Source organism: Diabrotica virgifera, chromosome 8, assembly GCF_917563875.1.
Source record: "Diabrotica virgifera virgifera chromosome 8, PGI_DIABVI_V3a".
NCBI classification, from domain to species: domain Eukaryota; kingdom Metazoa; phylum Arthropoda; class Insecta; order Coleoptera; family Chrysomelidae; genus Diabrotica; species Diabrotica virgifera.
In genome coordinates this window covers 69,628,856-69,653,347 of record NC_065450.1, presented here as the reverse complement: position 1 = coordinate 69,653,347, position 24,492 = coordinate 69,628,856, and the positions used below count along the sequence as shown (strand labels likewise).

Sequence of the window (24,492 nt, the reverse complement as noted above, 5' to 3'; positions counted from 1 at the left end):
AATGTTCCCTTGCTCAGAGTAAGAGAGTAAGAGAATAGCTGTAGGGGTGGGGGAGGAGGGTAATAGTTGTTGGGGGCAAAAAACACATTTTGAAATAAAACAGTTTATTTTAAAGTAAAAAATAAATTGCATACTTTTAGTTACCTAAGTAAAATTATTATAATTGTAAAAAAAGAGGAACAAAAAAAACTTATTATATTCTTTCGGTAAATTTTTAAATGCCCATCGGTTCCTTCTGAGGTCTTTTGGTGATTGTAATTTTATTATTATGTCACCTCGGTTTTCGAGGGACTCATATTTTACTCCTGGATAATAAAAATAAATGTCTAACTTTTCAGATTTTTTCTGTCTTAAAAAATTAATCAGAAAGAGTTCAGGCTCATTTTCAAAGACCTCCCTGATTTTGCCAATAAAGCGAACCTATCTTTTTTTAGGGCATTTAAGCTTTACCAAAACAAAGTCGTTAGAATTAAAATTATTGTCATTCACGTGTTCACAATTATACTCTGGATCAAGGTTGTCTTTCTCCATATCTTGCTGATCACTGTCAGGTTCTTCTTCACTGACACTTTGTTCCATTGAAGTTGAAGGCTGATTGAAGTCACGTGTAGGGATTCCTTTTCCTGGTGCAACATTAATTTTTTTTCCTCGATGAACAGTCTGTTGGTTTTCCAGTGTCCTTGATTCTTTGATAAAATTGACAAATGTTGTGGACCAACGTTGATCAATTGCCATACGAATTTCTTGCTCCGCTGACTGATCGTCGGTAAGTTTTGGAAGTTTATTCAAAACACTGCTTCTGTCACACGGAATTATTCCGCAGGTTCTGAACCCCGAAACAATATTTTAGAGTGTTGCTAAGGGAATATTGTTCCCGCCTATAAGCTTATAAGCTCGCCTATACGTCATTTTTCTTTATGTAATCGCTTTTAGCGCCTCTTCCAATGATGACTCTGTATAATTTCCATAATGCGTGGCACCTAGCCGCTTTTTGTACGTCCTTACCATGTTCGAATTCGCCCCACTGAAATGAAATTATATTCTATAAAAATCTTTGTAAATTACAGTGTTATTATTTTGCAATAGAACTTATAAAATGTCTTCAAGAGACACAAAAGAATGTATGTACAAAGTTTCAACCAAATTGAACCTGATAAACCGAAGTTGCAATTGTTTGTTTGCAGCACATGGCTAAATTGATAATATATCGCGTACGATAATAAAATTAACCAAAAGTTTACCTACCTGTGAAAAAGCGTTCTGTTACAACCGATGTACTCGATTGACTGTGTTCTTCAAGCATGTACTACAGGCACTCGGCTAAACTTGATAATATTCGTTTGTTTCAAATAAATATGGAATAAAGGCGGGGCGTTCGAATTTATACAACACGTTCGAATTCACCCCACATTATGGAACTTCTTCCACTTCGTTTTCTGCTATTTGCGGTCATTTGTTTGATGTTCTACCATCAAAGATAACTTAAGTCACCGAAAAATCACTAAAAAAACTTCATGATATTTTTCATGACTGACTTCTTCTTCTTCTTTAGCCCATTTCTATCCAACTTTGGTCATATGCCTTCCCCAAATCTTTTCATATCTGTCTGTCCTTGGCTGTGCTTTTCCAGTGAATTCCTGCAGCTTTTACAATATCGTCCTTTCATCGCATCTGAGGTCTTCCTCTTTCTCTTCTTCCTGTCCACGGCCTCCAGTTTTGAATTTTAGCATTCCATCTTTCATATTCCTGTCTCGAATTGTGGCCCGCAAATATCCACTTTAACCCTGTTATAAGTTACATTTTTTACTTTTGTTTCTTCTCTTATCTATTTATTTAGTTATTTCTATTTTGTTTATGTTGGCCTTTGTTAATGTCCATGTTTCTGAGCCATACGTCAGAACAGGAAGGATGCACTGGTCAAAATGGAGGATGAATGTAACATGGCTCGGATAAAGGATGCGCTAAAAAAACTTCATGTTATTTTTCATGGCTGACTAGAAACAGTAAAAAACTAGAAATATAACTGAATCCTCGAGGACATTACTATCGAAGCTAAGCATCTTCTTAATCATCATCGAAGTGATAATCATGGCAATCTTTATTTTATCTTCAGCAACACGGAAAAGCTGCACAGATGTTGTGTTGAACCAGGTTCTGAGGATCTTTAACCAGGATGTTCTTCTTCTTCCTGGACCTCGCTTTCCAAATATTTTTCCTTGCAGAATGGCTTGTAGGAAGGCATATCTGGATTCATTTCGCATAATGTGTCCAAAGTATTCCAACTTTCGAGATTTGATGGTGGTTAGTACTTCTCGGTTCTTCCCCATTCTTCTAAGGACCTCTCATTTGTGACCCGATCAGTCCATGGGATTTTAAGAATTCTCCGATATAGCCACATCTCAAATGCTTCCAATTTTCGGCACATATCCTCGTTCAAGGTCCATGATTCAACATCATAAAAAATAACAGAGAAAACGTAACATCTGAGCATTCTTACTTTTATACCAAAAGAAACGTTGTGGCTCTTGAAGAACGCCCCCATACGGTTGAAGATTGATCTAGCTTTTCCGATGCGCGCTCTTATTTCTTGGTTATTGGTCCATTCTTCATTTATTATGGTGCCGAGGTAGTTGTAGTGCCTCACTCTTTCTACAGGGGTTTGGTTGATATAGAGTTGACCTTCTGTTATTTTTCTCTTGCTGACGATCATAAGCTTTGTGAACGTAAGCTTTACGTTTATATTGAGTCCATATTGTTGACTGTAATAGGTGATTTTGTCCATGAGGACTTGTAGGTCTTCTAGGTTGTCCGAAAATACTATGGTGTCATCTGCATACCTGATATTATTTAGCCGGTACCCGTTTAGTAGAATACCTTTTTCAGTTTCGTGCAAAGCTTTGATAAATATTTTTTCAGAGTAAAGATTGAAAATTAGGGGGAACAAAATGCAGCCTTGCCTCACTCCACGCATGATTTTGACATATTCGGTGAGTTCACCGTCAACTCTGAGGTTTGCAGTCTGATTCCAGTAAAGGTTTCTAATTATTTTCAGATCTTGGTTGTTAATTCCTGCTTCTTTTAGTATTTTCATCCTCTTGGCGTGTTGTACTCGATCAAACGCCTTCTCGTAATCAACCAGACATGTATACGTCGCAATTTACGCCTCTGAATCTCTGGAATAAGACTTGTATTGAAAACAAAGCCTCTCTCGTACCAGCAGCATTTATGAACCCGAACTGGTTGGGCGAAATTTGACTTTCACATAGCTTGTAAATTCTCGTATGGATTACCTTTAGGAACAATTTTAGGAGATGACTCATCAGGCTTATCGTACGGTATTCTTCGCACTTTTTGGCTCTTGGTTTTTTTGGAAATGCAATAAACTCAGACTTCAGCCATTCTGTTAGTATTTGTCCAGAGTTGTATATGTTGTTGAATATCTTTGTGATTATTGCTATTGATTCGTTTTCCATCAGTTTGAGTAGTTCTGCTTGTATATTATCGGGACCTGCTGCTTTGCCATCCTTTAGCTGTGTTATGGCAGAATAAACTTCCTGCTGTAATATTCTTGGTCCATCATTTACCTCTTCTTCTAGCTCAAAGGTGTTATCTCTTTGGTCTTCAAATAGTTTTTCTAGATATTCTTTCCACGTCCTAATTTTACTCTGTTTATCTAAGATGATGTTTCCGTCAGAATCAGTTAGATTTCCTCTCTGTCTCCGTCTTAGTCCACCTGTGAGTTCTTTAACTTTCCTATGTACATTGTGACTATCGTACTTTGATTGTAGAATCTCAATTTCTTGGCATCACTCCATTGCTTCTTTTTCTTTCGCTTCTCTAATTTTCCTTCTTATTGATATATTGATTGTTTTGTATGTGTCGGGATCATATTTTGCATTTCCTCTTTCGTCCATTAGTTTCAGGGTCTCATCTCTCATCCATGATTTCTTCTTGGTTAATTTAGCTGCCTTTAAGTGTCTATCCTTTACATTTTGAACTATTTCGGTCATCTGTTTGATCATTTGTTATTCGTTCGATGCGTCTCTAATTGCAGTCACATGCTCGTTCAACGTGGCTTGGACCCTCATTTTGGTGTCAGGGTCTTTTAGCATACGTAGGTCGTATGATTGTGATTCCTTTTTCTGCACTACTTTGAGTTTGACGCGAAATACTCCCACCTAGCTAAGCATAATGAAATGAAATACTTTAACCTGTCATTTTTACACATAAGTATACATTTGAACTGCTTTATACTGTTATTGGAACCCTCTTTCTGCCACAAAATATTTGGAAGCTTGGCAAACTATATTTCAGCTTTATTTTTCAGATTGACTATTTTTATCCTGACCAAAAAAGAACTACATCGTATGAACCTATACGAAAAATGCATAAAATAATCTCGGAAAACCCAAGCAGCAACCACACCGTTAAGAATGAAAGGTAATGTAAGTTGGGATAAATAAATAAGCCCTCTCAAAATAAATTATCCCGGAAAATATTCTGTCATCTCCAGGGTAGGAAGGAAAGTTTAGGCCATTATACGAAAATGCGTTAGTCTGGATACGGGTGAATACGGTCCGAAAAACCCCATTGTAGGAAAGATTAGATTTATCAACAAAGGTAAAAAACATGCAAAATGTGGTTTTAAATAATGAGCAAATACAAAAAAATTAGGTCAAAATAAATACACAAATTTAATGTAACCGGTAAATCCAAATGTTTACATTTAATTATCCAATAGTTATTTAGTTTCACATATTTCCTGTGTAATGGTTTTTGGGGATTTGGGTTTATAAAATACCTCGACAAATATGGCCACCGGTCCAACAGGAACACTAACAGAACTGAAGTGCATAGATTTCGGCCCATTTTAATTAAATAAAATTTTTGACTTCTATATTTTTCTTAGAAACTATTACTCGGATATCAAAAAAAGGGATATACCTACTAAAAGATAATTTAATATGCTTTAACCCATTAACCGCCAAGCAAAGAAATACTGCAATAATATGTAATATATTTGATTAACTAGAGTAAAATAAACTTAAACATTCGTAAAAAAATTTTTTTACACTCTGATAATGGCAGGTGTCACAACAACAAAATGGTTCGTTTTCGAACCTTTGGCGGAAATAAGATATAAAAATTGAAATACACAATTTTATTTGTTGTGAAAAGTCTCAAAACATTTAGAGTGTAAATGGACCTGGAAGTTTTCATAAACAAAAATAATATGGTTAGAACATTGCCTACACCTTCTTCAGCTTCTTTGTCAAAAATGAAGTCGAACGGCCCTCTATCCTTTTTAGAAATTATTTTAGATATTGAAGTTTACACTTTCCAATCCTGTATCTTGCACTGTGCCAGTTGCATAAATTCGACGAATCGACATATTGTCTACTGTCTACAACACTACACATCCTCCCTTATGGAGCCCCCCCCTCCCCCGCCCTAGATTATAACAAAACTGAATACCAGAATACCCGTCTTTCTAAAGGTACGTATCCACTATGTTCGTAATATTGGACCACCGAGGCACTGCCGCACGGTCTTTGGCGCACTGTTGCACGGTCCGGGAGCGCCAACCATCCACTATGTTCACGAACCTCTTGCACTCCGCGCTCCCTGCAACTTCTCCAATCGATACGGTATGCGTTCCTCTACATATAAACCGACACCAATTGGAACGCCGAGACGGAGCGCGCACTGTTGCACGGTCCGGGAGTGCCTACCATTCACTATGTTTACAAACCTCTTGTGCTCCGCGCTCCCTGCAACTGCTCCCATCTACATGCATGCGCTCCTCTACATATAAACCGCCACCTATTGGACCGTTGAGGCGGAGCGCACACTGTTGCATCGTCCGAGAGCGCCAACCATCCACTATGTTCACGAACTTCTTGCGCTCCGCGCTCCCTGCAACTGCTCCAATCGATACGGTATGCGCTCCCTTACATATAAACCGCCCCAGATTGGAGCGCCGAGGCAGAGTGCGCAAAATTGCACAGCCCGGGAGCGCCAAACGTGTCCACTATGTGGAGCAGTTGCAGGAGCTCGGAGTGAAAGCATAGTGGATACGTGTTTTTACACATAATAAAGAAATATCCCAACAAATTACTGCCTGTGCATCACCTTGAACTTATTCCTGATCAGACAGGATTATATGTCGACTTCCGCCAATGGTTCGTTATCGAACCATTATTTTCAAACACGAGATTTGATGACTCAGAAATTATTTTTTTTTGTATTTTTATAACAATTGGTGTACAAATAGGTTAAAAAAATAATGTTTTAATTTATTTGACCACAAAAGTGTTATGCCGATAAAATTACTACAGTAAAAATAAAGTTGCGTCGAAGGATTGAAAATGTCGGACATTTAGAAAATATTTTTGTGATGAAAGCATGAGTTTGGAAATTAAACAAAATTAAATTTAGTTACACTTATATCTTCTGGTTGCTTAAAAAATACAAAAATTTAAAAAAAATAACGAATTGCCAAAAAAAATTCTACAAAAAAATGGTGCGTTTTCGCACCTTTGGCGCTAAATGGGTTAATATGAGTATCCACTTATGTTATTTCGACTGTTTATTTTTATCATTGTAAAATTAATGTATCAAGCAAATTAATTTTTTTTTCTACAACCGTGTTAAAAATGCAATTTTTAGCACTCCATACGAGCTTTAAAAATGCTACTTTAAGGCACTAGTGCTTTAATATTTTTATGGCACTGCAATTCGTATTGACCGTATAGAAAATGTTGATGTAATGTCAAAAAAATATAAAAATGGAATGTCAGTAAGTTCAAGTAAAAGTTTTTGTAGATATTGTCCCGTAATTACGTTTGTAGAAAAAATATTGTATGATATGTGTGTTAAAAAGTACATTTTTAAGGCACTCATGTGAATTGCAGAACTCGCTATCGATCATTCTGCAAACTTTCACATACGTGCCTTAAACGTGTAATTTTAACACTTATATCATAAATAACTATTATTGCTAACACAAAAAATGTATTTGATAATTAAAAATTTAACAATTATTGTTTTAATAATAAGCATGACCTCCTCATCCATTAATAACTTCTCACATAGATCTAATAACGAAATAGGGAAAGAAATAAAATGTAAAAGACAACTGTACCAACAATATTTAAGCTTGAAGAGGAATATATTAGAGATCTTTTAAAAAAGATATACCTAATAGTAGGGGAGCGAACTATGCTAAATGTGCAGTCACTCGAGCGCTTTGGGGACCTATTGGGTTGTGAAGAGTAGGTCCTAAAACCAAAAAAAGTTAAGTAAAGTTTTCCATTTTAGTGGGTACTTTCCATTTTTTTATTTAATTTTCCATTTCCAACAATCGTTTTTTCCGATTATAGCGCCATCTATCCATAATTTGAAAAAATATTTCGAATAAAAGAATTATTTTTACGTAAAGAATCCAAATCTGGAATAAAAATTTGGGGCTCCTATTTAAGATTATAAAGTAATCCCCCACCCCACCTCCGTGGGGGGTCGTGTTTGGTACCATTCGATAAATTTTTCAAAAATATTGATTAAGTGTGTTTTGCAGTTTTTCGATCTAATATTTATTTTGCGAAATATCGCGGGATTTGTATTTAAAATAATAATTTTACCCGCCACCCCTCTTCGTGGTAAGTTGTGTTTAGTATCATTCGATAGATTTTTAAAAAATATTGAGCACATATTTTTGAGTTTTTCGATCTGTCATTCATTTCGCGAAATATTCGCTTTTTTCCTGTGAAACTTTGGGACTCAACCATTTCCTTACGCCGGGCTCAAATCGTGAGATTTTTGAAATATACACTCTTTTGCATGTACTTAACTTACCTTATCTTACCTTATCTTAATCTAACCTAATCTGACAAGTCGAGTTTTTTTAAGGATAGATTTTTTTCGGGACCCCTTAACGAACCCCCCTGTGTTAAGAACCAATATATGGTAGAGGTACATCTGCAGGGTACCAGGTTTCTACCCATATGATAAGACCCATCTACCCATATACCCTATATAGATAAGACCCATCTGAGATCTACCCATATGATCTGACGCGCTCGAGCAACTGCAAAAATCCCCGTTTGGGCATTTCAGGGAAATTTGAAAATAATATTTCTTCGTATTTCAAGTATGCTAATGATATTTATAGGAAATGAAGAAAGCACTTTAAGACAAAGATATAAAACTTAAGATTAAGTTAAAGTTAAAATTAAGTTTCTATTGCAAAAATTTAATACTACTAAAGTACAAAATAAATGTTTAAAGAATTTAGGATTGATACTAAAGAGCAAAGAGTACATAAAATGAACTCGAGATGAATACAATGGAAGAAGAGAAGTGATGTCTTGCGGGATAAATAAATTTCAATGAAACTGAATAAACCAATTCTCTAAGGCCATCATCAGTTAAATTATGTTGTACGATACTCTATTTAAAGAAAGAAAAACAACTAACAAAAGAATAACAATAAATGTATCATGTATTGGCAAAAGAATGATAACATTAAGAATACGTTTATTATAAGACTAAGCGCTATTAGTCGCTTATTTATTAAAAATAAAAAATTTTATTTGCATTATTATTTATATGATCTAAGATAATAATGAGTTATCACTCATATTAAAGTATATCACTCAACAAAAAACTCAAAAACAAACTTCTCAAAAGTTTAGTAAACTGCGAGGTAAGCATTAGATATTATTTGAGAAAATTACAGAGTTAAAGGGAGTAAACACATAAATTGAAAAATAAACGCTGACCGCATTGTACTATGAGACAGTGAACTACAAGAAATAGATATATCAAGAAAGTTTTATAATAAATGGCAATCTACTTGGCTGTAAGCCAAACTAAGAAGCAACTATACAAGAGAGAGAGGTTATTGGCTTTTCGGTATTAAAATAATGATGCCATTGACACATGCGATTATGTTTCTGGTGCAGAAATTAGAGTTTTGGAAAAGAAGAATATCGTAAGTATAATATATTCTAAAATACTTTGAGCGTTAGTTACGCTAGTTAATGCAAAAAGAAGACGAAGCTTTCTCATGGCAAAACTTTAAAACTCTATTTGCATATAATATTAGGATGCAAACTTGTCACTTTTTGTTGACAGTCTTTGTGTCACCTTAGTTTAGATCCTTTAGACACGTATATACATAACATTATTAATATTCATTCATAAGGGACTATACAGGAAGGACAGAAGACACTTTTCACGCTCAGGAGTTTACAGAAGCAACTTTGTTATCACACAAAACATAAAGGTTAGATGGGCAATATATTATCAGGACTATGAAACAAAATCAGCTCTTCCATTTTTCCACAGAATTTTTAAAGTTAGGAAAAAATACAACGCTTCTATTCACCCCGTATAATGACATCTAAACAAAAATTATTTATTAGCAGAATAACAACAAACTATCTCAATACATGTACCTGTAAATTGATGCAAGAATCTTAAAAATCGGAATACAAATAAAAAAGTTATAAATTGTGAAACTGAATCAAAAATATTTAGTGGCGGAATTTTGTGACGGGGAGTGTAGAAATAAATAATTTTAAATTTTTAAATCTTAAGATTTTAAATCTGTTGCAGTATTGGATATTGATTTTCGCTCAACGAATAACATTTTCCTATACATTTTATACTTCTTTAATAAACCTCTGTTCTTGTTAGCTATAGAATTCACACACAAAAAAAAATAAAATATGTTATAGAATTGCTGAGCGAACCGTTTGCCACCTTTTATGGACGTCAATCAAATCAAACACTGAGAATAATGGAAAACGGCTTCCAATCTGGAAGCCACACCATCAAAAAAATTTCTTTTGTCTAATTGTTGTATGTTACCAACGGCATATTTAATAAAAGACGAGTGAGAATAAGCAAAAATAACGAAAGAGTTTCAGAACAATGTTCAGTATAACATTTATCACGCATGATAGTAAAATATTTGTCTATATTATAGTAATGGTAGGAAAACCTACCGGTTATAACCTAATACCGGTTTTTATCTCCGCAATAATCAGTTTTTCCGATTGTTTTTTGTCCCGGTTATAACCGGTTTTTTCTTTTTAAAATAATAACCGATGAAATCGGAGGAGAAATCGAGGAGAATGCGGTGACCAAAGGATTTACATATCAACGAAGAAAAAACAAAATATATGGAATGGTCAAACAAACAATTTACTCAGGGTCAATACATAACGATGAAAACAACCAAAGAAATCCAATATAAATTCGAAGAAATAGAAAGGTTGGAATACTTAGGAAGTACTTTCACAGGGAGTCTAATATCCAAGAAGAAATACGTAGAAGAATTATGTCAGGTAACCGTGCTGTATTTGCACTCAACAGGCTGTTGAGAAGCAAAAATATATCCCGAGGAGCAAAGGTAAGTACCTACAAAACCGTAATAAGGCCAATGGTAACTCATGTATCTGAGACATGGAATCAAAAAAATGCTATTAGTTTGGGAGCGGAAAGTGTAGCGCATAATCTTTGATGGGAAGAACGTAAATGTTCAATGGATGAGAAGAACAAAGAAGGAGCTATCAGAGCTTTGTCAAGAACCTAATATATTAGCAGTAGTGTTGCCCAAAATCGGTCTTGGTCTTGCAGTCTTGGTCTTGTTCTTGCGTTTTCGCAAGACCAAGACCAAGACCAAGACCGCCTAATTTTAGCAAGATCAAGACCAAGACTTACCGTGCAAGACTTGAGCAAGAACAAGACTAAGCCTGCGAGGCTCTTGCGTCTTGCAGTTAGAACTGAGGGTCATTTTAGTCATTTTAGGGAGTATATAAGTTCGGCTATATTCTTAGATACTCTATGAGAAACAAAAAAAATTGTAAAAAAGATTTTGAAAATTGGATTTATGCGCATTAAGAACAATACCATAAACATACATAGCGTATCAAAATATCCATTAAAATAACACTTGACACATTTGACATGTAAAATTAATTGTCCAGGTTTTGAGAATAGTCGTCTTCTAATCATAGCATAACATTCCTGCGTTGCGACGCCGACGCCTACAGTAATATCGAATATCGTAATATCGTATACAATTTTTTTAAAATGTGTCACCTTAGCTAATAGAAAATAATACTTAATAAATATATAAGTAATTGATTTTTTTCAGTATTAGTTTTCTAGGAACCGAAACACCAGAAATCCGATCGGTATACATATAGTAAGACTATTATGTATTGTTTATGCTGACTGTGCTATAAGGTCACTCGGCTAAACAAAATTTGCCGAAACCGCGCGGCTATTATTTAAAAGTATCATAAGTTAATAATACGAAACAAAAGTACAGATAATGCTCGATATTGTGTAAACAAAATACCGAAATATTATTTTAACGATATACACTTCTCCAAGAAATTAACGCACCACCTTAAAAACGGGTCTTTTTAATATGTCTTATTCTTTATAAATATTGCTGTAATAACATTGTTCCTAGACAGTACAATTACTGTGAATGTATACCGGGTGTACCAATCAAACTTTGTTTTTTCTCACTCTCTGGAATATTCTAGCATTATTTAAGCATCCAATAGCATACTGAAATTAAAACCCAACTATAGCCTCATATTTTCTTAGCATTATGATTTTTTATTCATTCACTTATATTGAATAATAAAAAAGTTAGGTACTTTTTTAACTAGCCATGTTTTTCATCAATGCAGGATGTTTTTAAATAAGTATGGCAAACTTTAATGGGTAATTCTGCAGGAAAAAGTAATGACAGTTTGCTTTATAAACGTTTACTTTATAAATGCTTCGTTTCTCAAATAGGCGGTGTTGAAATTTTTCTTACAAACTGACGATTTATTTATTGGTCTAAAACCGGTTGAGATATGCAAATAAAATTTTGTGGGTTGTAAGAGGTAGTTTTAACTTTAGTTAGTCAGAACATAGGCAGGTATAACTTAGATCGTAGGTTCAAACCCCACCCGGTGTGAATTGCTTAGATATTTATTAATTTGGCTAGTCTTTACTATGGCTATGATATTCAAGCTTAAAATGTACCTCTCTGTTACGTTGTTCTAAGATATACAATAGGCTAATGGGCAACTGCGAGACTTGCAAGACTCTTGCTGCAAGACCACGACCAAGACCAGGTGTACTGGCGCAAGACCAAGACAAAGACTGTCTAAGTCTCGTCTTGGTCTTTCATTTGGGCTACACTAACTAGCAGTAATAAGAGCTCAAAGAATTAGATGGCTGGATCACGTCCAGAGAATGAGTTCAGCGAGAGTCCCAAAAATGATAATATCTAGTGCAGTGGCAGGAAGAAGGAGAAGGGGAAGACCGAAGTCAAGTTAGAGCAATGAGGTCAAAGAAGACATGAAAAACAACATAACCAACTGAAAAAATAAAGCTTTACTTAAGCGAGAATTGAAGAGAATAGTACACCAAGCCATGGGCCTGCTAGGCCTGTAGTGCTCATATATTGTTATTAACCGATGAAAACCGAATTAGTTACCTCTGAAATATATAACTAATATAGAGAAAAATGGGGAAATTTTTCGCCCCCGTGTGTGTAAAGGAGAAATTTTAAGCTGGCCTAAACTAGCCAATGGGCTAGTTGCAACTTCCAGTTCCCCCTTCCCCATCTCACTAAGTATCCAATACATGCCGGAGCCGTTTATATATCGATCGATGATATTGGTATCAACAATAAAGACTAAATATAAATGTAAAGAAGAATCTTATGATCTTCTTCTTTTTCTAATGGCGCTACAACCCTTTGTGAGTCTTGGCCCGCTTAACAATGTTCTTCCATTCTACCCTGTCGGATACTTTCCTTCTGATGTTCATGATTTTAACATCCCTGTCTACGTCGTCTATCCATATTTTACGGGGCCTTCCTCTTGTTCTGTTTCCTTGGGGCTTCCATCTCTGGATTACTTTCACAGCTCGATTATTTGCTATTCTTTCTAGGTGACTAAGCCAGTTTAGTATTTGTGACTTTACAAATCTAACAATAACTGCGCTCTGCATTAGACCTTATGATCATTAGCAAGAAAAGGAAAACAGAAGGTCAACTATATATCAACCAAACTCCCGTAGAAAGAATGACGCACAACAACTACCACAGCACCATTACAAATGAAGAATGGACAAACCACCAAGAAATAAGAACGCGCATCGGAAAGAAGGCATCAAGGCCTTCTTTAAGAGTCACAACCTCTCTCTTGATATAAAGGTAAGAATGTTGCAATGCTACGTCTTCGTAAAGTAGCGAAGTAAGGGCAATGAAAAAAGTAAATATGGAGATATTGGAAAGCTCGGCAAGGAAAAGACTCAGAGCTACATATGAACGCAAAAACACAGTGGAAAGTTGTTTGCGACGAAGAAACAGGGATTAAGAGAAATTGTATAACGAACCAAGCACCAGTCGCTTCATAAGGGCACAGAGAGTGAGGTGGATGATGCAAATGATAATAATGGATAGGAAGAGGATGCCAAATCTGATCCTGATCAGAGGCTTAATTACTAAAAGAAGAAAAGTACGATCCAGACAAAGATGGTTTGATATCGAACAGTAAGATCTCAGAAAAGAGGCAATTCATTGTGGGGAAGAAATATCAACAAATAGGGATGAATGGAAAAGAGCAATAAGTAAATTTAGTAGGTAAGAACCGTGATTGGACAAGAAGATATACCTCTTGATTATATTTGGTGGAGGTTCCATTATGCTATGGGGAGGTATTAGTTGGGAGAGTTTTACGGAGATTATTGAGGTGAATATTCGAATAAATGCTGTGTAATACATAGGCAACACCCTCGAAAATCATATTTTCCTTATGCCGGCTTCATTGGGTATGATACAGGAACAGTCATACAGTATATTGAGGATGTTGAGATTGAGACTCTTGACTGGCCACAAATGAGTCCTGATACAAATCCCAAAGAACGTGTATGAAATATCTTAAAATGACGCATGCAAGCGAAAAATCTAGCTCAAAACTCAATTGCAGAATTAAGAATTGCTGCACAGAAAGAATAGAATCGACTTCCGTAAGAAACCATCCAAGATCATCTGCGAAACACGCCTGCAAGGATACAGGCTGCCACTAGAGCTAAAGGAGTGTATACTAAGTACTAAATTGTTAAAATATTGCCATAAAAAATGTTCTATCATCTTTATTGTTTCTGTTTTCAATTAAATGTTTTAAGAAATTTGTTTTAGCTCTTCAATATGCAAGTGAATTGACAATAAATATAGTAAATCAGGTGAAGGCGGTTAGACTACGTAGAATAGACCAGCACAACTAATTTAGCAATAAAAAGTGGACAACTTTTCAAAAGGAAGAAAATATACTTCAAAAAAAGACTCAAAATAAAATATGCAATATTTCTGTCCGTCAGTTTGTAATATAATATTGTAATTTTTAATTTCTGTTACACATATAATCTATATGTATACAGAAAAGTTCGTTTTTATTAAGTTTTATTTTTTTTAATTAATCGTTTAATTAATCAAACTTACCTTTTTTAATTAATTTTAGAGAAATTTTTTTGAGAGTTTAAGTGGATGGTAGGGCACTCAGCAACACGGTACAGAAGCCGAACAGCAGAGAGTCATTAACCGATAGAAAGATCAGAAAACGATAAAAACGAACTCAAGAATATATATAAAACGATAATAGGGCCGACAGTGACGTAAAGTAGCGAAGTATGGGCAATGGAAAAAGTAAATACGGAGAAATTGGAAAGATGGGAAAGGAAAATACTCAGAGCTACATATGAAGGCAAAAATACAGTGGAAAGTTTTTTGAGACGAAGAAATAGGGATTTAGAGAAACTGTATAACGAATCAAGCACCAGTCGCTTCATAAGAGCACAGAGAGTGAGGTGGATAGTGCAGGTGATAAGAATGGATAGGAAGAGGATGCCAAAGCTGATCCTAAACCGAGGCTTCATTGCTAAAAAAAGAAAAGTACGATCCAGACAAAGATGGTTTGATAACGTACAGCAAGATCTCAGAAAAGAAGCAATTCATAGTGGGGAAGAAATATATCAACAAATAGGGATGAATGGAAAAGAACAATAAGTAAATTTAGTAGATAAGCACCGTGATTAGACAAGAATGTATACCACTTGGTTATCTTTGGTGGAGGTTCCATTATACTATGGGGAGGCATTAGCTGGGAGGGTTTTACGGAGGTTATTGAGGTGAATATTCGAAGGGATGCTGTGTAATACATAGATACGCAACATCCCCGAAAATCATATTTTCCTTATGCTGGCTTCATTGGGTATGATAACTGTGCTAATATATGCTAATGCCCGTGCACATGCCACAGGAACAGTCATACAGTATATTGAGGATGTTGAGATTGAGTCTCTAGACTGGCCACCAATGAGTCCTAATACAAATCTTAAAGAACATGTGTGAATCCTAAAATGACGCCTGCAAGCGAAAAATCTAGCTCAAAACTCAATTACAGAATTAATAATTGTTGCACAGAAAGAATAGAATCGACTTCCGCAAGAAACCATCCAAGATCTTCTGCAAAGGACGCCTAGAAGGATACTAGAGCTAAAGGAGAGGAAATACTAAGTACTAAATTGTTACAATATTGCCATAAAAAAGTGTTCTATCGTCTTTATTGTTTCTGTTTCAGGTAAATGTTTCAAGAAATTTGTTTTAGCTCTTAAATGTGCAAGTGACTTGACAATAAATATACGTAAATCAGGTGAAGGCAGTTAGACTACGTAGAATAGACAAGCACAACTAATTTAGCAATAAAAAGTACACAACTTTTCAAAATCAAGGAAATGTAGTTCAAAAAAGGGCTCAAAATAAAATATGCAATATTTTTTTCCGTCAGTGTATAATATAATATTGTAATTTTTAATTTCTGTTACACATATAATTTTTATTTATACAGAAAAGTTCGTTTTATTAAGTTTCATCTTTTTTTTTTAATTAATCGTTTAATTAATCAAACTTACCTTTTTTAATTACTTTTAGAGAAATTTTTTTGAGAGTTTAACTGGATGGTAGGGCACTCAGCAACACGGTACAGAAGCCGAACAGCAGAGAGTCATTAACCGTTAGAAAGATCAGCAGAAATCGAGAATTGTTCGACGTCGCGACGCTAGGTTTTCGGGAGTCAACAGGTGAGCTGCGGATGGGGAACTGCTCCGGGAGCAGCCGTCCAAACACTTCTCCGGGCCCTAGAAGTGGCGTCGGCGCCGTGACGCTGGATCAACATGTGCGACTCCAAGATACACACGACGCTGCTTTCGCATCTATTCTGGGGACGCGCTCCCCGAGACCGTTCATCCATTTTATGGGAATTTACAATTGCTCGAGGACGATAGAGGCAAGACAAACAACGTGAATTTTTTATTATGCACAGACCACTTAGAAACAAAATTAGGTCTCTCAATCGAAATATTTTTCAAAGAATTTTAATAACATCCTTTATAAAGTTTTATGGAGTTTTTTTTTAAGAAATATATTTAAAAAATCCCCAGGCATTAATTCAATACCATGTGAAATAGTACAATTACTAGGTGACAAAGGATTACATATCATCTTTTCCAAAGGATCTTTTTCAAAGAATTTTAATAACCTTGAATGGGTTGCATGTGAGAGTTCATTTTAAATGAAGTAAAAGTCAGACTTACTCTCAATCTTTATTATAACATAAATAAAAAACACAAAGTTTAAAAAACTGACACCTTAAGAAAGAATTTAAGAAATTAAGAATCAATGTAGTAAAATAATCAAATGTAGTGCTCCAGACCTAACCAATCCCTCTTTTTTGTTGTATCATCCTTTGTCCTGTGTGTTTCTATGTGAGGTGAATTGACATAACTAGCAATTATTTATTTATTGACAAAAATTTTATAACACAATGTAGGTATACCAAGAAAATATAATTTTCTACCAATTTCCATTATCTGGTTCAATAGTTTATTAATATCTATCCATAGCTTATATCACTTAAAACATAGTTGCTATTCACAAACAATTATTTCTTAATACATTTACATTTCTATTTAATTTCTATTCCAACTCTCCACCCTTAAATTTGTAATGCTTTGTTTACCTACATTTCTGTTTTAATTTAAATCCACCTTTTTACTTTGTGTTGCTATTTATTATATGACTGCCGATATGGCATTTTAACTACAATTAAAAAGCTTTCGATCACCCTACTCTTTTTAGAACAATAGTCCCACACGAGCAGTACAGGTCACAGATCAGGTATTGACCTTAAATAATCAGTTTGCAACTGCACAATCAAGTTCTAACATACACAATAATTACTCAATACATTTACGATTCATACGTTGTCAATCTTACACTAATAATAAATAGAATTCTTTAATATATATATATATATATATATATATATATATATATATATATATATATATATATATATATATATAAATAAAATTAAATAAAATAAAAACAAAATCTTTAAAATCAACACACATTAAAATTGTAAATAAGTCATTCACTAATTTGATTTACACAAACATAATAACAGACATAGATTTGCTGGTTAACTTACACCAACTATCTCATCACCCTCAAGAACTCCTAAGTCCCATAGATTTGTTTACCTTTGCTGCATCGTCCGTCTATTCCACCATATCCCGTTAACATAACTTTAAAAGAAACATCATGATAATGAAAACTGAGTTGATAGCACCTTGTATCCGAATCATTTTGTAACTTGTTACCTTTGACCTGAAGATGCTCTACAAATTTTAAAGAGCGAAACCGGTCGTCGGAAGTTATAATAAAGATTGAGAGTAAGTCTGACTTTTACTTCAATTTTAATAACATCCTTTATAGTATTTCTTTTTAATAAGCAATATTTAAAAAATCCCCAAGCATTGATACCATACCATGTGAAATACTACAATGACTAGGTAACAAAGGATTACATATCACCATACAATTAGGTCTCTCAATCGTAATACTTTTCCAAAGAATTTTAATAACATCCTTTATAAAGTTTTATAGTTTCTTTTTAATAAGCAATATATTTAAAAAATACTCAGGCATTAATTCAATACCATGTGAAATAGTACAGTTATTAGGTGACAAAGGATTACATCATCATACAATTAGGTCTCTAAATCGTAATACTTTTCCAAAGAATTTTAATAATATCCTTTATAGTATTTCTTTTTAATAAGCAATATAAAGAGTACAGGGGAAAAGAATGAATTGAGATAAACACCAATAAAAGTTTATCGTTATGATACCCAAAAACTACTTAGTAGATTCTTAGCAGAATTATAGCAATTCTTATACTATAATCTTAATATAATATTAATCTATATTAACTTATTAATTTATTAATGTACCAAAAAACTGCTAACATTCCTTATTTTTGTCCAGTGGCGTGGGGACAATCCTGGTCCTTCGCCTGGATACAAATTCTTAGGAAAATTTATATAGACTGATCTTTCTTTTTATTATCCTGAATCGATATCCTAGTCGATAGTACTCAGTTTTTGCTACCACATGGCGAGAAAAACTAAAATTAATGAAAAAGTGACATTCCTTATTTTTCCCCTGTACTCTTCATATATTTAAAACCTCCCCAAGCATTGATACAATACCATGTGAAATACTACAGTTACTAGGTGACAAAGGATTACATATCATCATAAAATTAGGTCTCTCAATCGTAATACTTTTCCAAAGAATTTTAATAACATCCTTTATAAAGTTTTATAGTGTTTCTTTTTAATAAGCAATATATTTAAAAAGTCCCCAAGCATTAATTCAATACCATGTGAAATAGTACAGTTACTATGTGACAGGTGAAAATAAGCTAAAAGAAATAGAAGGGAACTACAGAAATAAAGAAATAAAAAACCTGTATCAAGGTGCCAGAAACGAGAAAAGAGGATACCAGAAAAAACCCATATTCGTTAAAAACAAAGCAGGGGATAATATAAGTGGTGAAGCAGATATCGTAGAGAGACGGAAAGAGTATTTTGACGAATTACTAAATGGCAAGAATAAGTCAAACCAAAGTGAATTCATGGAAGCAGAGCCAAAACGAACATTTAGAAGACATAGAGGATAATTCACCCAGCAAAGAACAAATCGAGGAAATCATTAAAAATCTTAAATAAACAACAAATGCCCTGGAAGCGACAACATAACAGCAAAGATGATGAAATATGGTGGAAATTTGCAGAATGATTGGATACACAAAATCATAAAGGATATTTGGTTAAAAGAACGAATACCAGAGGACTGGAAGGAAGCAATTATCTGCCCATTACATAAAAAAGGCGACAAAACAGAATGCAGTAATTAGAGAGGAATAACATTACTAAATACCGTATATAAAATCCTATCAAAATCCATAAAAGATAAACTTGAAAAAGAAGCTGAAAATATATAATAGGCGAATATCAGTGCGAATTTAGAAGAGGGAGAAGCACAACGGACCAAGTATTCGTAATCAGAGAATTACAAGCAGAAAGCTATGAACACAACCTACTGCAAGCGCCAGTTATCTTGGCGAGACGCATTGCACAGTGGCTTATGGGATGATCATCAGTCTCAGTGTCGTTGTGCGTATTCGCTGTCGCCAAGTTAACTGGCGCTTGCAGTACCAACGATAGCGCTATTCATCGACTTCCAACAAGCATACGATAGAATAAAGAGGAAGAAATTAAAAGAGGCGCTTGAGGAATTAGGAGTTAGCAGAAAGTTACGTAAAATTATACATCTTATTCTAGAGCTAGAGAATACCGAAAACAGAGTCAATTACATTATAAAAATTTATAGTAAACGAAGGATTAAGGCAGGGCGATCCGCTGTCATCATTACTCTTCAACTTTGCCTAGAAAAAATAATGTGAGAAGCGAAAATCAATAGAGAAGGACTCATATATCAAAGACGACACCAAGTTTTAGCGTTTGCGGATGATGTGGTGTTACTGGCAAGAGGAAAAAAAGAGCTACAGGAGATGGTACAGAGAATGGTAAAAGCAGCGAAGAAAATGGGACTGTATATAAATGCAACTAAAACAAAATGTATGGAGTGGACAGATGGTCAGTTACGGAATGGACAAAAGTTTAAACTAGAAGTAGAAGAAGGAACATCGTACGATTTCGAAATGGTAGAAAGATTTACATACCTAGGAGGAATAATATCACGTAAACCTAACATTAAAGAAGAAATACAAGCTAGAATAATGGCAGGTAATAGAAGTGTACATGCTCTTAATGTAATGTGGAAAAGCAAGTTTCTATCACGAAGGGCAAAAATACAGTTATACAAAACAACTATACAGCCAATAGTAACATACTGCAGTGAGACATGGACAATGACAAAAAATTGGTGTACCTCAATTTATATCCCGCTACAAAAAAGGAACTACTACCAGATGTGAAAACTACCGTAGACTGTCACTAATAACGCATGCTAGTAAAATCTTGTTATGCATATCATCAAAAACAGATTAAAAACCTATCTGCATTACCAAATACATCAGGAACAAGCGCGGTTTGTAAAGGGTAAAGGTACAAGGGAACAAATTCTGAACCTGAGACAACTCATTGAAAAGTCTAGAGAATTTCAAGTACCTATGATTATAAGCTTAGTTGACTACCAAAAGGCATTTGATTGTATAAGCTGGATAAATATGTGGTCAAGTTTAATAGAAATGGGCGCACCAATGCACCTGGTGACACTTATTAAAAATCTGTACCAGTCCAATATAGCGACAGTAGGACTAGATCAGAGGTTCTCAAACCAATTCAATACCGGGAGAGGTATTAGACAAGGATGCGTGTTGTCACCTGACTTATTTAACATTTATGGTGAACATGTCATGAGGATGGTTTTAGAAGGATGGGCGGGTGGAGTAACAGTAGCTGGTAGAAAAATCTCCAATTTAAGATTTGCTGATGACACTACACTTATAGCAGCAAATGAGCAAGAAATGTTTGATTTCCTGAGAAGAGTTGAGTACGAAAGCAATAAGGTTGTTCTGAAAATCAATAAAGCTAATCAATAAAGACAAAAATAATGGTGTTAGATAGATTCGACATTATTCAACTGACTAACATCATACCAGACAGGTATACCAGACAGTAAACACCTTTGTCTATCTCGGCTTTAGTATAACTAACGATGGTAACTGTGAAACAGAAGTTCGGAGACGTATTGGTATGGCAAAAAATGCGATGAGTCGTCTAAGTAAAGTTTGTAAAGACAGATCTATCTCTCAAAATACTAAGATGAGACTGGTGAATGCCCTTGTATTTTCAATATTTCTATACGGAAGAGACTTGGACTCTTCGCGCATGCGAGCGCCAAAAAATTGATGCCTTTGAGATGTGGTGCTGGAGAAGAATGCTGCGCATACCTTGGACAGCTCGTAGGACAAACGTTTCCATTCTAAACCACCTTAAGATTAAAAAAAGGCTGTTGTCCACAATATGTCTGCAACGAATACTGCAATTATTTGGTCCCGTGGTTCGCAGAGGTGACGACAGTTTGGAGAGATTAATTGTTTTTGGAAACGTTCCAGGGAGAAGATTAATAGAACGATCACCAACTAGATGGTCCAACCAAATAAAGAATTCAGCTATAAACTCATTCTGCGAAGCTCTTAGAGCAGCTGAAGATAGAGACAAATGAAGAAACATTGTTAGGAATATTGGAAGAAATCACGATCCTCAGTAATGGAGAAACGGCAAGAGAGAGAGAGAGGTATTAAAAAAAGCAATATATTTATATATGTAGATGTAGAAAAACCACCTCGTCCAGATGAAATTCCCAACGAGCTAATTAGAAACGGAGGGAAAAATTATTAACAAGCATCTATAACCTAATAGTTAGACTATGGAATGCAGAAGAAATGCTCAAGGATTGGAAAGAAGGCAGAATTATACCAATATTTAAGAAGAGGTAAGTAATACACTAACAACTAAAGACGAATATCTCATACTGAGTACAACATACAAAATTCTAACAGCCCTCATCAGACAACAGTCATTCTCGGTTTGCTAATGTTAATTATTTAAAATTAAAGCTCTGATAAAAAAAAATATAAAAAAAATAATAATAAAATAAAAAGTTATTAAGAAGATCTAAACTTCCAAGGTGTTGAATCGGGTGTAGGTCTTAGCGTAGTAAAAAAATATACAAAAAATACATAAAAAAACAAAAAAAAAAAAAACTAAATAAAAAAATTAAAAATATAATAAAAAAAATAATAAAAAAATTGTTAAAAATATAATAAAAAAATAATAAAAAAAAACAGAGTAAAAAACTTAGGTAGTAGCAATAGTTTTAAATTTAGATACTAATCATATATTTTGTAAAAGATAGAATTCAAAACACATTGACTGGCCAGTTGGTTGCTGAAACTATGTAGTGCCAATAAAACACAAACAAACACAAACACACAAAGTCCGTGGGACAGGCGTACATGGATAATTCAACGTTTTCACATTTTTTCAAAATGGATGAAGAGTTTTTGTCACAAACTAACCTAGTTCTTTTATAAAACTGCCCTCAACCGAGAGAAAATTTAAGTGTAATGAGTAACTAGATTGTAACTACATGGTTTCCGAATGATTCAATAACTTATATGCTCCTCCTTACATTTAATTAAAATTAGGGTTACAGCTTCGGAGTAAAAATTAAATTAGGACTTTTTATTCCGTCCCACATCTCTCGGCTTGAAAATTGAATGTACACACTTCGGTTAAAGGTTTTTTATTTAAAAGAACTTTCTAGACCGCAAATTAGATTTTACCGAAAAATTTACTTAGACGCTTTGCGGTTAAAGTAATTATAGTTACGTTATCGAGAAGCTCGAAAAACTTTTATTAGGTCAATTAGTGGAATGTCACAACAAGGATCGATTAATTTTATCACAACTTTAAACTATCTTTCCTTTCTTAATAGTGTTTAACTATTTTGACTTTTCATATTTAAAAATTTGGTTTTTGATTGCTACTGCATATATTATCAACTTATTAGAATTATAATATTGTACTTCCTTTGAATTTCTCTCACTCTTAGGACATAATGTTTTATATTTTAACACGTTGACAGACAGAACGTCTATAGACGTCTAATTTCTATTGATGTAATGTGACACAACGTCTATAGACGACATTTTTAAAATAACTAGTTATTACAAAAAGTCGGTGCCAAAAAATGTCACATTACATATACAGATGCGTATTAAATGTGACACGATGTCCATGGTCGTCGTCCACATGTTTACAAAAAATGTTAAAAAGCTCATTGTTTCCATAAACTATAAGAGCTAAAATAAATTCAGCAATTTACCTATTCTACGTTCCAAAATACATATTAGTGTCATAACACTTGCTTCTGCATTTGACGCACTGTCCGTCTACGTGTTAATAAAAGTATAAAAATAATGTGTAAATAATATACCAAAAAGAAATATTCATATTTCGTTTACGTGCCATTTTATGACACGTGTTTCGCTATTATTAGTTCATCAGACAAAACTTGCTGGTAAATATAAAATCTCTACCAGCAAGAATTTTAAAGAGAGAAACCCTCAACAAAATTTCTAAAGAGAGGAAAACCTACGGAGAAAAAGAAGAAAAAATGGATACTTTGATCTTATGGATACGAGAAGAAACGATAAAGGAAAAAATGAACAACAATCTAAAAATATACAACGAATAATCCAAACAAAAATCAGAAAACCAAAAGAAGAATACTATAATCAAAAATGTAAGGAAATTGAGGAGTAAATTCGTTGGCATTAGTAGACAAAAAAAGTTAGGACAAAACCTCGCATTTTTTACAGAATAAATCGATTTGCTTGAAAATTTGAGAATAAGTAGTGGATAGTCCAAGGATCAAAATCTATATAATGCCGAAAGGCGCTTTTACCATGGGGGTGTTTGCCACCCCATCTCGGGGGTGGAAATTTTTTATTACATTTTGACCACAAAAGTTGGTAAAATCGTTCATCCTAAGCAAAAAACGTTTGATATGTTTTTGTGATAAAGTTAATAGTTTTCGATTTATTCGCAATCGAAAGTGTTAGTTTTATATCCAAAAAAATCAATGTTTTTAATAAGTTTTCTGCTAATAACTCCAAAAGATTTCGTTTTATCAAAACAACTTTACTTAACAAAAATGTACCTTTTAAAAAAATAAACAAAACGGTTTTTTCAAATTTTCTTTAAGACCAGTAGTAATCGAGCTATACTTTATTATATGTTAGCTCTTCTTCGTCAAATGCTAAATATTGTAGTTTCAAAGTCAAAAGACGGGAAAACTATGCATTTTTCGAAGATAACTTGTTAAAACTAATTTAAAGTATTTAAAAATATCTATCTCCAGAAATAGAAAAAAAATCTCTAGCTCAAAAATTAAGTGACTTATAATGAAAAGAATGGCAGGCCCTATTTTTTTCAGCGAAAAAGTGATCGGAAGCAACCGCCCTAATCACC

General features: G+C 34.1%; 1 protein-coding gene across 4 annotated transcripts in view; it reads right to left on the bottom strand.

Moving 5' to 3' along the window:
- The window catches only part of LOC114340777 (ras-related protein Rap-2b), a 607,622-nt gene extending 591,364 nt beyond the window's left edge, over positions 1-16,258 (bottom strand). For 2 of the 4 annotated variants that reach the window (XM_050659448.1, XM_050659447.1), the window contains exon 1: positions 15,994-16,256. The gene's annotated coding sequence lies outside the window, so the exon portion shown is untranslated. Of the gene's footprint in view, positions 1-15,993 lie in introns of all 4 variants that reach the window. The other 2 variants (XM_050659445.1, XM_050659449.1) reach the window with 2 other exon arrangements.
- Positions 16,259-24,492: the final 8,234 nt, after the last annotated feature.